The sequence below is a fragment of the Cervus canadensis genome, chromosome 8 (genome assembly GCF_019320065.1).
Source record: "Cervus canadensis isolate Bull #8, Minnesota chromosome 8, ASM1932006v1, whole genome shotgun sequence".
NCBI classification, from domain to species: Eukaryota; Metazoa; Chordata; class Mammalia; order Artiodactyla; family Cervidae; genus Cervus; species Cervus canadensis.
This window is the reverse complement of record NC_057393.1, coordinates 37126445-37143134: the sequence shown is the minus strand read 5'-3', so window position 1 is coordinate 37143134 and position 16690 is coordinate 37126445. Positions and strand designations below refer to the sequence as shown.

The following is a 16690-nucleotide window of genomic DNA, read 5'->3' as shown; positions in this document are numbered from 1 at the left end:
TCCACCAAATTTAAGTTTTTCAGTAAATTTTTCTTTTTTCCCCTGTTTGGTACCCAATGCTGCTTCCCACTAGTGATGCTAACAATCAACAAAATAAACAAGTGAGAAATGAAAACAATAGCCTCTTCCAATCCCTAACATGGAATTCTGTATGTAACTTGAATCTTTTTTTGGTAACCACAATCATTTTCTGCCAAGTATACAAATTTCTCTGTGTTAAAGAATCCTTAATGTCCTTCAACCTTCTCTTTGGAATTCCATTTTCTTCAGAGGAAAAGGCAGCCCCATGTACCACATGGTTGCATCGTGTCCAACTCTTTGTGACCCTATGGATGATAGCCTGCCAGGCTCCTCTGTCCATGGGATTATCCAGGCAAGAATGGGTCACTTGCTGAGCGGGTCACCGTTTCCTACTCCAGGGGATCTTCTTGACCCAGGGATCAAACCCACATCTCTGACAACTCCTGCATTAGCAGGCAGATTATTTATCACTAGCACCACCTTGAAAGCCTGTGTACCACATGATCCTCTCCCAACTCCAAGTGACTGCACCAAGCGTATACTCCCGACTCCAACTGGGCCAGTCAGACTCTCTCTTTCAGGAATTAGGAATTAAGACTTAAAGGATGAGTCAGTTATTTGGAACAATACAGTTATGTGAAATTGAAACCAGAATTGGCACCAAGTTACTTGCAAGCCACATAAAAGCTGCCGTGACACTAGCATGAGCAGAATTTTGGAGATTATACCAACAAGAGAGCTTGAGAGGGAAATTAAATATTGGTGCACAAAATAATTTCAACAACAAAAATCCAGTTTATTTTAGCTCCCTGGTACCATGACAGGATTAAAGGAGACAGATGTCAACCAATTTTTGTCATTAAATTAGAAAGGCATGGAGCCTAAAATAGAAAACCAGACTCAGGAAAAAATCTCTTAGCATGCTATGAAGGGTAATCCTGAAAAGGTCCTCTTGAATAAGGGATGATAAATGGAAATTAGTGTTTCAGATCCCACTGATGTTAAATTAATATGTATTAAATGTCATTAATTATGTTATTTGATATCAGTAAATATCATTATAGTTTTTTGTGATGACTTCATGATCTATTTTAATGAACCTAAAGTGATTCATAAACTTTCATCAGCTAATCTACAATCATTGTCCATTTAGTATATAATTTTCCTATACAGTTCTATATCCTTCAAATATGAATTCTCCAGTCACATGGGTATTTGGTACTAGAGCTCCAGAGCTGGAGATGAGCTATTGAATTAAAAGGAAAGTTATGAGGAAATCAACAATATTCCACTTAAAATATTGATTTATTTTTATAAATGTCTAAGGTTAGGATAAGCTAGGTTTTGCTATGATAACAAAACTCTGACCTATTAATGGGTTAAACAAATTAAGATCTAGCTCCTGTTCACACCACCTTCGCCATAGGTTGGCAGAGGCATACCCCTCATCAGAGGAGCCCTGAACAGAGGCTCCATCTCAGCCTAGGCTTCCACAAAGACTACACCACGAGGAAGGGGATGAGGAGAGTTACACACTAATTTCAAACGCTTCATTCACATTCATCTGGATAGCACGTGGTCCATGGCCATGACTATGAAGAGAAATGGAGAAATCAAAGCTTACCACGTGCCTGGAAAGAGAATCAGAATACATGCAACTAGGCCTTACAACTAACACAATGTGTGAGAGAACATTGTTACACTGTGTCTTTTTTTTCTTCTAGGTTTATTGAGAGATAACTGACATACAGCACTGTATAAGTTTGAGGCGTATGACATCATGATATGACTTACATATGTCATAAAATGAATATCACAGTAAGTTTAGTGAATATCCATCATCTCATATAGGTACAAAATAAAAACAAATTTTTTTTTCCTTGAGATGAGAACTCAGGATTTATTCTTTCTTTAAAAATATTTTTTTTAATTGTATACAGTTTTAAAGGTTATATTTACAGTTATTATAAAATATTGGCTAGATTCCCCTCATTGCACAATATATCCTTGAGCCTATCTTATGCCCCATGGTTTGCATCTCCCACTCCCCAGCCCTTTATTGCTCCTCCTCACTGGTAACCACTAGTCTATTCTCTATATCTTACACTGTGTGTTTATATTGATAATACAGCTAGCTCTTCTGCTGGTGAAGTTGCTTCTCATTTGTGTGACAGAATTAAGTCAATAATTCATAGGGTTCTGAGGGTGCACTGGCAGCCCAGTTTATTGAAAAACTGCTGGCCTAAACCATGGTGGGGCCTGCAGTTAGCCGGGAAGCTGTTGGGGGGCTGACTGAGGTCCACATGTGTCACATCACACAGGCACCCTTACCCATCAAACCGCAGGCCCTCTTTCCAGATCCTGGCGTAAGTGGAATGTTGTAAATGTGGCCACTGGTTTGGGTTTTGGTGTGGTTGGGAATGGGGAAATGGAGCGAGATAAATGGGCCTATGGGTCTTATTCCACCTATAGCACCGTGGGTACGCCCACACCTGGGAGAGGTGAATCAGCAGTGTTATGTCATGAACTGGCTCCAAGGCTCAAAAAATCACCTTTCTTTTCTGAGGCAACTCTGGGAGATGGTGATGGACAAGGAAGCCCGGTGTGCTGCAGTCCATGGGGTCGCAAAGAGTCGGATACGACTTGGCGACTGAACAACAGCAAAATAAGGAGGCTAGGAAACATTTTTTAGTACAATCTCTTTCTAGAAATGTCATAGAATCTCAATGTATAAAATAGATACAAAACGGTGCTAAAGTAGGGGTGAACAGTCCCACATCCCCTTAGACCTGCCAGCAAACAGCAGTCTCTGAAATACTTCCACATAAAAAAGACTTTTAGTGCTCCAGGGAACATGACATTAAAATGCCATGACTGGGACTTCCCTGGTGCACCAGTGCCTAACACTCCACGCTTCCAATGCAGGGGGCCCCCGGTCAAGGAACTAGATCCCGCTTGCTACACTAAAGAGCCTGCATGCTGCAACTAAGGCCTGGCACAGGCAAATAAATAAGTAAATGATGAAGCATTTTAAATGCCACAATTATATAACCTCTGAGATTCTGTGAGTCTGTTGTTCTAGCTTTGATGCCAACACTCACAGCCTCCTTCCCTGACCCTGTGCTTGGGCCAGCCTGGCCCAGCCCCTCATCCTCATGCTCCAAGTGGCCCTCCCTGACCCCTCCCCAGGCCCTGAACACCATTATTATTGCAAGCCCACAGCTCCGTGCCCAGAATTGCCAACAACGCTGACATCTCCTGCCTCTGCTCGGGAGAGGGCGAGCCGTGCCTGTGATTGAGAAACCTCCCAAGCCCACACCCTCTGCCTCTGTGTCTGGGCTCCATTTCCTCTTCTCTCCTCATCAAGTATGGCGCTTTCATCATCCTGGTGTCACAAGGGTTGGCGAACTGTAGTGGAAGGAGCCTGTCATGCCACCGAGAACCCCTTGGTAGTTCTCCAGGTCATTAAAAAGACTCCGGGAGACAGTGGAAACGCCTTTGGAATGTTAAACCAAATGGCTTTGTCCTGGCTGCCAGGCTGAACAAAGAAGGGCTGGTTGTGGCGTGGGTGGGTGTGTCTGAACATCCCTTGGCCGCCATGGCCACAGACCTTCCCTTGATCAGCTTGTTGGTCTCCCTTTTGGGTGTTTCTGATGAATAAAGGACGAGATTCACTGTGAGACTCTCGTAACAACCAGAACACCCTTTCCCAGTCATCAGTCTGCAAATACTGTACTATTTGCCAGTAGGCCCTATCTTCATCTAGGTCACTTCCTTTGTCTTGAGCTGAACAGTTGTCTAGCTACTTGCCTCTCAAAGAGTGGTCTAGACCTGTAGGCATTACCTGGGAACTTACTAGACATTCAGAATCTCAGGCCCTACCCTAGACCTACTAGACCAGAATTCTCATTTTAACAAGAGCTCCACGTCACTAACCTCATCTGGGTAACTGTAGAAGTGCGAGCAATTTGGCCAATGGTACAATCCCAGCTGTCTCAGAGAGACACCTCCTGTGTCACAGGAAGCAGGGGTGTGGGAGCCCGGAGACCTGGCCTCCAGTTCTGACCTGGCCATTTCCTCGCCAAGAGACCTTGGCCAAGCTGCTTCTCCACCCTGGGGTTTTGGACGAGCTGGGATTCTGACTCCCCAAGCACCTACTCTGAGAACAGAAAACTGAAAGGCGAGCTCTCTCCTAGATGCTGAAGACGGGGTTTTTTTGCCAAACACTTAACAGAACATTGTTCCTACGATATAATAATTACCAGAAAGAAGAGCTTTAGAGCAGCTACCACTGTCTATTTGTTTTGTTAACTGCCCTTTGTTTCATGGTTCATTTCATGCATGGTTCTCTGTGGCAACTCATTTCATTCAGTTACCTGGAGGTCCCTTTTGTAACCTCTTTGCGCTTCAGTTCTTCCAGCTTCCAAAATATGAATCATCATATCGGCCCCACTGATCCTATTGGGCTGTAGTGAAGCTTGGCTGAGAAACACCTTGAAAAGTATGACAGGCTGCCATACCCACTACAAGTGGACAGAGCCTTTCTGAGAAAGCCTTTTGCAACGTGAATTTTTCTGAAACTTTAAAACACTCATATGGTTCCCAGCACATCATCTGCTAGGCGTTGACCCTGGGGAAAAAAGGCTATTAATCACATATCATTGTGAGTAATAATGAAAAATTGTACAGAACCCAGATGCCCAACAAAAGGCAACTAGTTAAACTAGTAAATGGTGGTATACACACCCATAACAAAATTCTTTGAGCCATTAAAAACAATGCTAAAGATAAGTACCGAAAGATATGGAAAGCTATTGGTCATTTCCCACTCACGAATGAAAATATACTGGAGGCTATAATATGGAGTATGACTACATTTAAGGTTTAAAAATACAGTATGTAAAGGCATAGGAAAAATCCTGCAACCACACAGTTGTTTGTGAATGCCAGTACACTCTGATTATGGGTGGGTTTGGGTTCCTCATTTTGCTTATCTGTATTTTCCATACTGAAGGTGCATTACAATTTTCAAACACAAAGTGTTTCTTTAGAAAGATAGGCAGAGCCTTTCTCACAAATTAGAAGGACTGCTGTTACCATCATTGTACTCCTGAGTGGAAAGCCTCCTGGGATATGAGGAGAGAGATACAAAGGGCAGGGTTCCCCGTCAGCCCCATTGCTATCCTCACACCCACCATGTGAGCAGACTTCAGCTGACACCCCAAAGCATCTGCGGAGGGTGAGAAGAGCTACCCCTTGCATTCAGGAACTCAGAGGAGAGGGGGGACTGGCAAGGAAATGAGAAATTCTTCCTGGAGGACAGAAACGGAAGCTCGCACCCCTGCAAAAAGAAGGCATGGGAGGAAGACGGTGCGCCTCCTGCAGAGTCAGCAGTGCAAAGATCTGCTCTAAAGCCAGGCCAGGGGAGTGCGGTCAGCAGCTGTCTTGTCTCCTTCAGCCAGAAGCAGGGAGGCCAATTCGCCTGCCAGATACTCCTTCCAAAACCCAAAGGAAGATAATCCATTTTTAAGAGGGAAGAGGACTTTGATTCTATGCTTCTTCCCTTCTAGTTCATTGAAAGATACTTTCATCTTTCTCATTTAAAATCTCTCCACTTGGAACAGAATAGTGTTGGCAGCTGACTTTGCTTTTCTGTTGTAAATAACAGTGGAAGTGCTGGCGGTAGAGACAGTAGCAGCAGTAGTTGTAGCAGTAATACCAATACTTAGTGCCAGGTATTTTACTTGCATGATCTTATTTAAATCTTCAAAACAACCCTGTGAGCGTGGTAGTATTACAAAGTAAGAAACCAGGGCTCAGGGCAAGCAACTGGCCCAGAGGTACCTAGTGAGGAAAGGCTGGAAGCTGGATTCCAACTAGGTTTGTAAGCCCCAAGTACCCTTCTTTCTACCATTGCACAACTAGAAAATCAAAGTGCTGCCAATCCCAGTTATATCTAAGTTGGTTCTAGAGTTGTCTACAATAGTCCAATTACACTCAACAAACTCAGGATGCTTTTTTAAAAATTCAATCTCTTCTTACGTCAATAGTTAATGAGACTCTTAAAATATTTTCTTGCCACTTCACTAAAGAACCACTTCAGTTTCCAGGAGATATCATTCTTCTGCCTGAATAATGTACCAGCCAGCATTCCCTAATTTGGCTATCACCAAGTGGGAGATTTTTCCTGGTCTCTTCTCTGCTAAAACACTATTTGTTGATGGACAGAATTTGATGTAAGACTGGTCCACTCTGATTCTATCCAAGAGCCTTGAGTTAGAAAAGGATGAAATTTTATTTCTCAGGTTTTATAGAGTGATTTGATGTCTTGTTTTTCCCAGTGATGAAACTGTGACTAAGCAAGTTGAAAGATACTATATAGCAAAAACATTTCTTCAGGGGCCTAGGTAATATGAACAAAAGTGCATGTCCGGGAACCCCTGAACTGAGCCAGAAATGTGAGAATTGTCTGGGGGTTAGAAGAGAGGTGTCTCCCAAAGGCTAAAGTCCCTATAGAGAAACTTCCAGTATCTAAAAAGGTACTTATTAATTCAGCATATTCATCCATTAGGTGCCTTCTGTGTTCCAGGCATGGTTCTTGGCACTAGTAATTAGATGGAAAGTATATTAGACAGAGTCTCTGTATTTACAGAACTTAGAGAGAAAGGAATGCATCAGAAATGTTCTCAACTACAAGGAACAGAAAATCCAGCAAGCAGTACATTTTTAAAAAGTAATTTTTCTCCATAACAAAAAGTTTTCAGCAGCTCAACAATATCATCAAAGTCCCTGCGTGCTTCCTTCCTTCCATCCAAAACCTTTAGCATGGTGGCTTTTCATTTATCACCATGTTTCAAGACAGCAATCACAGCTCTAGATATTACATCTATTTTTAAGACAAAGGAAGAGTATAGAGTCAACCACATCTGATTATTTCATTCAGAATGCAAAGGCTTTCCAAGAAGTCCCTTGACTGATCTTTACTTGGATTCCATTGGCCAAAATGATTACATGAACCAGCCCTAGCTGTCAGGGAGGCTGGAAATGTGAGCATCTGGTGAATGGGATGACAGTGAAGGACTTTGATTAATCATGATTCAACCTCTCAGAGTAGGCCATTGTATCCTAAACAAAACTAGGGTTGTGAGAAGAACTAAACAAAACCATAGCATGTGAAGAGAGGGGAGGGGTGGCAGGTAGCTGACTTAAAACTGCCTGTCACAGTCAGATTCAAACTGGGAGACGATAAGTGTTTGTTGTCATAAGCCACTAAATTTTGTTGTACTTTGTTATTCAGTGATAGATAACTAATATGATCTCCCCCATTTGCATAAGGATTAATAAAGCAAGTCCTTATTCTGTGTTAGTCACCATTTTAAAAGCATCAACATTTAATGCTCACAGCAACTCTATAGAGACCAATGTTATCCTTTTTTTTTTTAAACAGAGGAAGAATGCAAGGCACAGAAAAATGAAGTAATTTGCCCAGTGATATACAGGTCTCTGAACCCAGGCAATCTTAGAGTGACTACTTGTAAACTTTCACACTACACTGTATTGTGTGTGTGTGCTGTGTTTCAGGTGTCTGGGTGTATTGTACAGTGTGCATAAGGAAAACTAGGGAGGATACATATCAAACTATTGACCACAGTTACTCCTGGAGATAAAGGTAGAATTAAAAAGAGAAGGGAAAAGGGAAATTCTCATTTTTTTCTCAACCAACTTCTGTATTGTCTGAAGTTTTTTACAATAAAAATGTTATAATGAAATATTGGTATAATTAAAACTTAAACTGAGCTGGCTAACAGATGTATGCTGTTCAGAGAAATGAAGTACTAGGAGAAGCATCGGCGTCTTTGACCAAGTGCAAGTCAGCAGCCCATGGTTCTGCTTAGGAATGATTCAGATGGGCACCTTCTATGGATTTACAGGGGAGGGGGGCCACTCCCAGCCCCACTTCCAGGCCCCTCCAGCTCAAGGCCTTCCCTGCTTCCCCACAGTCCATGAGGCAGCTAGGTGTGCCCTCCCTGATCCAAACAATTCTCTCAAGATGAGCCCAGAAGCCCTGACACCTCCTCCCCTGGATGCCCACATGCTCACCAGGGTGTGCAACATGTGATGCCTTATCTGGAGACCACAGCAGGACAGTTGGCCAGGAGCCAGGGAGTCTATTCTGAGTTGGGGCCTGAGCCAGGTTCAGGAATGGACTCGGAGAGCAGAGTGTTTGGGGTTTCTCCCCTTGTGACTGGGAAGGATCATGTGGCCGATGTGCTCCCTGCCGCTATCCTTGTCCCTGTGGGCAAGATATATTTAGCATGTGGCCTGTGCCAGCCCTGTCACTAGAACCTCACTGCTTTGGTAACTCCAGGGCACTGGTCACAGCCCAATCCCGTCTATTTTTGTAAGATCAGTTTGTGGAGCGATGATAAGATTTATCTTTCTGATGCAAGACAGAATCAGATGGGCCTGCCCCATTGGCCAGTTGGAGTCTATGCACCAGGTGATGAATGGCCTTGAGCTTCTGATACATGAGAAGTCACACCATCACCTACCCCCTTCCTGAGGGCTGCAGTGGCAGGAGTTTCAGCCAACTTTAGGAACAGGCCTGTCACTCTTGTGTGTCAGACACCTGGTGAAAATGCCCATGAAGAAGGTTTCTTCCTCACTCCTAAAGCAAAAGAAACCAGGGCCAAGGTTAAAAAAAAAAAAATCTTATTCCAAAAGTCTCCGTTGCTTGAGCAACAATTGCAGCAGACCTTGTTAGTCAAACCCAGTGAACTTTCCCACTTTTGAGCCCTCAAAATGTCCATGGGAGACCATCCCTGAACACCTCTACCAATCAACACCAGTTCCTCCTTACAATAAAAACCATGAGCCATCCTTGGGCTGGAAGTGAAAGTGGCTCTGTCGTGTCCGACTCTTCGTTACACAATAGACTATACAGTCCATGGAATTCTCCAGGCCAGAATACTGGAGTTGGTAGCCGTTCTCTTCTCCAGGGTATCTTCCCAACCCAGGGATACAACCCAGATCTCCCACATTGCAGGCAGATTCTTTTTTTTATTTTTTTCCAGTTTTCTTTTTTTGTTGTTGTTTTTATTTTTTTAATTAATTAGTTTATTTTAATTGGAAGCTAATTACAATATTGTAGTGGTTTTTGCCAAACATCGACATGAATCAGCCACGGGCACACATGTGTTCCCCATCCAGAACCCTCCTTCCACCTCCCTCCCCATCCCATCACCCAGGGTCATCCCAGTGCACCAACCCTGAGACCCTGTCTCATGCATCGAACCTGGACTGGCAATCCGCTTCACATATGATAATATACAAGTTTCAACGCTACCCTCTCATCCCGCCCTCACCTTCTCCCACAGAGTCCAAAAGACTGTTCTTTACATCTGTGTCTCTTCTGCTGTCTCGCATATAGGGTCATCGTTACCATCTTTCTAAATTCCATATATATGCGTTAGTATACTGTATTGGTGTTTTTGCAGGCAGATTCTTTACTAGCTGAACCACAAAGGAAGCCCAAGAATACAGGAGTGGGTAGCCTATCACCTCTCCAGTGGATCTTCCCAACCCGGGAATTGAACCCGGGCTGAAGGGACTGAGAAAGACAGCAGTGGAGATTTGATCAGGAATGAGGGTGAGAGACTGCTGAGTTCAGACAGTGGGGGTAGGATGAGAGAGTCTGGGTGCATCACAATGGCAGGGAGGAATCACTGAGGCTGAAGGCAGGGATCTGGACATCAACACACGCTGGCAAAGACACTGGGTACAAGACAGAATTAGAAGGACAGCTTCTTTTATCACGTGACCCTGGGTAAATCCATTTGCTACTCCAGTCCTCAAATGTCTTATGTATAAAATGAATGAGTTAGACCAGAAGCCTTTAAGACCACTACTATCTCTGACATCCTATAATTCATGATATTTACTATAGAATAGAATTTGATGACTGGCAGCTCCAGTGCTGCAAAATTCTGTCTTCAGGGGCATGAGGAAGAGACTGCAGGTATCCTTTCCCCATTTCCTCTTTAGAACGAGAACCCAGGCTTTTAGCTGAGCCATTGCCACCAAGCTAAAAGACTTAATTTCCCAGGTTCCCAGTAATATAACTGTGTTTTATCCAATGAGACAAAAGTGGCAGTATCATGTGGAACTTTGAACTCTCCTTAAAAAGGAAGAGGCAGATGTGATGGATAACACAATCTCTGCCTTCAAGGCAGAGAGAGAGAAATAAAACTCTGGAACAACAAACATGTAAATGACAAAGACATATATGCCTTAGTCTTCTAATAGTTCTTCTGGATGTTTTGCTCAGTCTTCTGGGAAGAAGAAAGCAATTGGAAAAACTTATTTCACAAACATCGAGACCCATTATATTGCAGATTCTGCTGAATTAATCAGATACAAAATTTGAGCTCAAGATCATTAGTGGTAAACAGTTTGCCTGCCTGTACAGGAAATGCAAGAGATAGTTCTCTCCCTGGGTTGGGAAGATCCTCTGGAGGAGGAAATGGCAACTTCCTCTAGTATTCTTGCCTAGAAAATCCCATGGACAGAGGAGCCTGGCAGGCTATGATCCATGGGGTCAAAAAGAGTGGGACACAACTGAGCACACATGTACATATGTTTCCAATCCAACAAACACATAATATTGGCCTAATATTTAAAAATCATATTTAACATTAAAATACAGATTTTTTTCCAGCTTCTATCAAATTATGGGAGAGCTGGCAACATAGAATCTATATTCCCACCTGACCATAATTTGCCAGAGCTGAATAACAATGGTTGCTTTCACAGGGGTTGTGTTCTCTAGTTTATAACAATTGTCACCACTCATTTTCCTTACACCAAACTACTTTATCCATTCCACCATTTCCCGTCTAGCCCTGTAGGGCATTGGTAGTTGTGGTGCCTGACCGAGAAGCTAGAATACAAAGTGGATCATGTGTTCCCATCATCAGAAACAAACATTTATTGAGCACTTATGTCCGAAGACTAAATTTGAAATAGAGTAGTCTCTCATATACTTTGAGCAACTGTGCTGGGTATTTGGGAAGAGAGAGAAAGAAAAGGGGAGAGAGTAGTACAAAGAATATTAAAATCCCATTTTACCCTTTAAAGGGGAGAGGGAACACTTTCTCCTGCTGTTTCTATTTGGCTGTCTGGGACACAGATGTGATGGTGGCTCTCCAGCACCCTTCTTGGACTTTGGGGTGAGGACTACACCCTAGGAATGATAGACCAGAGATGTGGAAGGAGTCTGAGTGCCTGAAGACTTCGTGTAACTGCCACAACCAGTATTACGTGAGAGAATAAAGCCTTGGGGGTTGGAAACATTATTTTGTGTTTTCTATCTCTTGAAGCCAAGCCTAATCATACTGATTACAGGTTCAAGTCCAAATCCTGGGTCTGCCTGGCATCCTCATGACTAGGACAGTAATGGCATTATAACTGTGGCAGTGCCTTCTCTTAAAACTCACTTCCTTTCATTTCTAAAAATGCACCTGTGAATTCTTGGTAGATATGTGTTATAGTCAATTACCAAAAGCAAGAGGCTAGAGACAATGTGGGCAACTGCCAGTTACCAAAACACTACCCCTCTAATTTACCTTAACCATCACCTTCATGCTCCTAGGTCATTAAATCATTTTTTCTTAACTAATGTATAATATACAAGTTTCAGGTGTATGACATAGTGATTCACAATTAGTAAAGGTTATAGTCCATTTAAAGTTCTTATAAAATATTGGTGATATTCCCTGTGTTTTACAATATACCTTTGTAGTTTGTTTATTTTATACATAGTAGTTTGTACCTCTTAAACCTCTACCTCATGTTACTCCTCCCCCACTATATCACTTTTTGGGCCTTATATCACTTTTGCACTCACACCATATGCCACAGTTAGAATTCTGACTGTGTCTCTGCCCAGTTGAGTAACCATGGGCAAGCCACTTGACTTCATCAAATTTCTTTTTCATTCGTAAAATAGGAATAAAAATAGCTCCTTCTTCATAGGATCGAGTGGTTGTTTCCTATGTGTTAAGCAGGACAAAAATAGTTCCAGCCTTATACAACTGAATGAGTTAATATACCTAAGACCTTAGCACAATGCCTGGGTCACAGACAGTATAACATAAATGAAGTAGTGGCTGTTATAATAATCATTATTATTAACTTCTTACAGCTCTGCATAACCTTTTACCAGAGCTAGCACACTGGCTCATTCTGCTACGTGGTGTGAGTCATTTCCTGTCATCTTCCCTGGAATAAATATGAGAAAGCCAGTGGGAGTCTGTGAAACATGGAAGCAAGTGAGTCCTCAGCTAGAATAATCCATCGTTGAGGATGATAACACAACCAGCCCTGACTAAGCTGGTGTTGGCTGGACCCTTCACACCCCTCTTCAGAGTTCACCCTCAAATCACACTCTCTGAGGAAGCTGCCAGCCCACAAGTCCACACTGAGTCTTCGTGAGCCCTCTGTTCTTCCTTCAGGTTCTAAAGGGAAAAGTGTCTCCTCCTACACCAAATGTGACGCGGGCAGTTGTGGGGTTTCCCCAGCTAGCTGACACCCAAAAGGATGACATCATACCATATGATCATTCCTTACTCCCATGTTAGCCTATTTGAATATCTTGTCAGGGTGTTCGCCTGTGCATCTGTGTGTTTTCCATTTTCAGCCAAGTGAGCAAACTGTCCTCTGGCTTATTGGAGCGCACACCAGATATTTTTGGTGCTGTAGCTATTCAGAAACAGGAAATAGTCCTTCTTTCTAGATAGAAAGGCAAATCATTACCATGTATTGTTTCCAGAGACTCCTGAGAATTAAGGAAGACGTTACTTCGGGGAAAGCTCATGGCAGGGGTGCCTGGCACAAGCAAACTAACGTCAGTCATCTTAACCCTTCTGAGCCTCACATTTGTCTGCAAAATGAAGGCGTTGGACCCCACGATCTTGAACATCTCCCTGTTAAACACATAACTACTGAGCTCAACTGTATGCCAGATGCTGGAACCACCATGATGACCAAGACAGACACGGTCCTGCTCTCTTGTAGCTTACATTCTAGTCAGGAAGACAATAAACAAATCGCTCCAGGCAGTGAGGACCATGTAAAGGATTCAGAACAATGATGAGATAGACAGTGGTTTGGGTGGGTCAAGGAGAGCCCCTTTCAGCGGGACAGTCAGACAGGCTCGTATGGAAGCCACATTTAGGCTGAGAACTGAACAGGAAGAACCAGCTGCAGGGGAAGAGGGTGCCAGCCTGAGAGAACAGTTATAAAAATTGTAGAATTTTCCATGGGGAAACAATCTGGGTCTATAACTCACAGGCACTGAGTTGGCCCAGATGAGGACATGCTGTTTTTCACACATGCTGTAATAATACAGACCTCCAGCCAATGACAGAGGGCACAGCCTGACCACCTCTCTGCAAAGGTCTGAGAATGCCTACTACGTGCAAGGCCCAGCGCCTCTTAAGTCAGAAGCACTGCTCAGAGCCAAGTGGCTAGAAGCGAGAGGAATGCAGGCTGACCTTTCTGAGCAGCAATGACAGTGATAAATGAAGAGGGATTTGGACGCTCGCCCTTGACTATAAGAGGAAACAGGCCGATCGTGAACTGGGGCTCATGTTCTGCAGCTTAAGTTTCACGAGCTATGCAGTTTCTCAAGCTATTTGCTCCCACAGAACATGGCCAGCATTTGGATTTAAGGACTGACCTACTGGACTTAAGGACTCCTCAGCTCTCAGCCGAGATCTCTGAGCCAGGAGAGCTTGCTACCGCAGCTCTGAAATGAGCTAGCGGTGGGGGCGGCAGGGGGGGTGCGGGCACACAAGTGGCAGGCACCATAAAGGGCTGAGGAGGCAGAACCCCTGGGTCACCATCCCAGCAATGCCTACAGGAGTCAGGAAACCTCTTAGCCATTACTGAAACAACAGAGCATCTGTTGGGGGCCGGGGCTGGGGTGAACTCCTCAGAGGCAGTATCTCATTTAACCCTCACACAGCCCCTTAGGGGAAGTACTTCCATTGTCCCTACCAGACAGGTGAAGCTGCAGGATTCGCAACTTGCCCACCATCACTCACTGGCAGAGGTGGGATTCTAACGTGGATCAGGCTAATTTCAAGTTACCTGCTCACTCTGTTAGCAATTCATCAGTTATATGGGAATTGTAATTATATGTGTCCCACCCACCTCATATAGTTGCTGGGAGACTCACATGAGTTGAGATGGTGCTTTGTAAACACTGATGCCCTATTCCTGGGTCTGCTGGTCCCAGGGTGGCTCCTAGCAGCCTTGCTGTCTGCACGGTTTCCTGCCCACCCCAACCCCCATCACACACCAATTTCCACCTTCTCACACCTGTATGAACGAACCCCCACCCCCACCCCGCGCACCAGTGCGGCATCCACCCCTGAAATTGCTGCCCACGCTGCCCCTGAGCTGCAGGACCTCCCTCCCTTTCTCCAGAGCTGCGGCAGCCCTGCCCCCGCCCTGCTGGGAAGTCTTGGCAGGCAGCCAGCAGGATGGGGTGGGTGTGCGGAAAATCTGAGGAGATGTTTTCCTTTCTTGGGAAGAAAGCCAAACTGCAGTTCGCTGGAGTTCTATAAATTATGCACCCAGAGAAGATTTCATTTAGGAAGAAAAGAGAAAAAAAATATTTTGCTATTTGCTTAGTGAGCTGGGTTGGCGGAGCCAGGACCTAACCGCACATATTTAACCTAACTTGCTGTGTTTGCAGATCAGCCCCTGCTCCAGGGGGACTGCCGGGAAGACCACAGAGCAGCCAGCAGAGCTCTGCAGCCCTGTACCAGCCTACTTCCTATCCTCTTGCTCCAGCCTGGGCCTGGGACTTGGCTTCCCGGGCCTGCTGGGCTCAGAGGAAAGGTGGGCCATCATGATCTCTCTATGCACACACCTTGCTCACCCTCTACCTGTTCAAACCCACAGAGCCCAACTCAGGGGAGCTGACCAGGGAACACCACTTCCAGGAAGCCTTCCCTGGGCCCTGAGGGCTGGGTCAGGCTCTTTCCTAGTGACTCCCATAGCAGTCAATACTCATCACCCTGTATTATTAACCTGGCCACCAGCTAGGCTTCTGCAGGCTCTGAAGGCAGAGACCTGGTCAGTTCTGCTCCCCGCAGTGTGGCATTTCAGTGAAGAAATCAATGAAGCCCACACAGGAGCCGTCACCAGCTCAACAACAAGTGTTTGTCCCGCCCGCCTCACCAACAGGAGACAGGCCTCCTGGGTGTCGTGTTGTTTGTTTCCCACCATGTTTCCTTCCTGGCTGTTCTTCTCAGCCTTCCATTACATGTTCCTTGCAAGTCCTCACCATCCGATTTCTGCCCCATCCTTTGATTACCCCAGCCCTCTGCACACCATCCCACTACCCTCATTCCCAGTCCAACCTCCTCTCACGAGGAAGTCTCCCCTAGCTCACCCCACCCTACCCAGTCCCCCTTCCCCCATGGATAGGAACCCCTTATCTTGGATCCCATGAAACACTGCAATGCTTATCAAGGGCTTACCCCAGTCTCCAGGGATTTGTTTATGTAGCTGCCTCAGCCCTCCAGACTACAGGCTACTGGGGAACAGAGGTCTGTCCTACCATCTCCGTGTTTCTAGCACTTAACACCCAGCAACTGTCCAATACATGCTTGCTGAATGAATTAATTAACTAGGTAATTATAGTATACATGTCCCAGGGCAGAGTGCAAATGAAGATCCCAGCAAACCCAGTGAGCTCAGAGAAGGGAGCAATTGATGCAGGCCAGAGAAAGAGGGGATCCTATAGAAAGAAAAACCAAGAGGAGAAAAAGCACAAAAGGCAGGAGGAAGAACAGATGGTGGCAGGAGTAAAATGAGAAAAAGTCTGGGCTGTAAAAAGCATAAATCAGATCCTGGCCTGCTACATAAAACACTGTGATCACAGCACCCCTGTAAATGTTATTCAGGGACTCAGTTTCCCTTAAAGACAGGGAAAAGACACTAGTATTTTAAGTAGGAGCAGGCCAGATAGACAGACATCTTGTCAAAGTGCATGAGGCCTCATGGACTAATCCAACCCTTGGAAAAAGGGAAACTGAGTCCCTGAATAACATTTACAGGGGTGCTGTGATCACAGTGTTTTTATTTAAGACACTGTCTTTGGTTCAAAAACATCTTTTAGCAGGCCATATATAATATTTGGGGCTTCCCTGGTGGTTCAGCAGTAAAGAATCCACCTGCAATGCAGGAGCTGCAGGAGATATGGATTCAACTGGGAAGATCCCCTAGTGGAGGGCATGGCAACCCACTTCAGTTTTCTTGCCTGGAGAATCCCCATGGACAAAGGAGCCTGGCGGGCTACAGTCCACAGGATCACAGAGTCAGACATGACTGAAGTGACTTAGTGCACACACACACACACACACACACACACATATTTTAGGTTTCCCCAGTGACTTGGTGGTAAAAGACTCTGCCTGCAAAGCTGGAGACATAGGAGGCGTGGGTTCGATCTCTGTGTTGGGAAGACACCCCCCTCCCCAGAGGAGGAAATGGCAACCCACTCCAGTATTCTTCTCTGAAAAATCCCATGAAGAGAAGCCTGGCAGGCTACAGTCCCTGGGGTTGCAAAGAGTCAGACATGACTGAGCACACACAC

The 16690-nt window shown here is 44.7% G+C and overlaps 1 long non-coding RNA gene across 4 annotated transcripts in view; it reads right to left on the bottom strand.

Annotated features, from left to right (window-relative positions):
- Nucleotides 1-1307: 1307 nt before the first annotated feature.
- LOC122446593 overlaps nt 1308-16690 on the bottom strand; it is a 33178-nt gene continuing 17795 nt past the window's right edge. For 2 of the 4 annotated variants that reach the window (XR_006270931.1, XR_006270929.1), the window contains exons 2-4: nt 8574-8689; nt 4398-4651; nt 1308-1613 (exon numbers count right to left, since the gene is read on the bottom strand). This is a non-coding gene — a long non-coding RNA (uncharacterized LOC122446593). Of the gene's footprint in view, nt 1614-4397; nt 4652-8121; nt 8315-8573; nt 8690-15572; nt 15630-16690 lie in introns of those variants that run through there. The other 2 variants (XR_006270930.1, XR_006270932.1) reach the window with 2 other exon arrangements.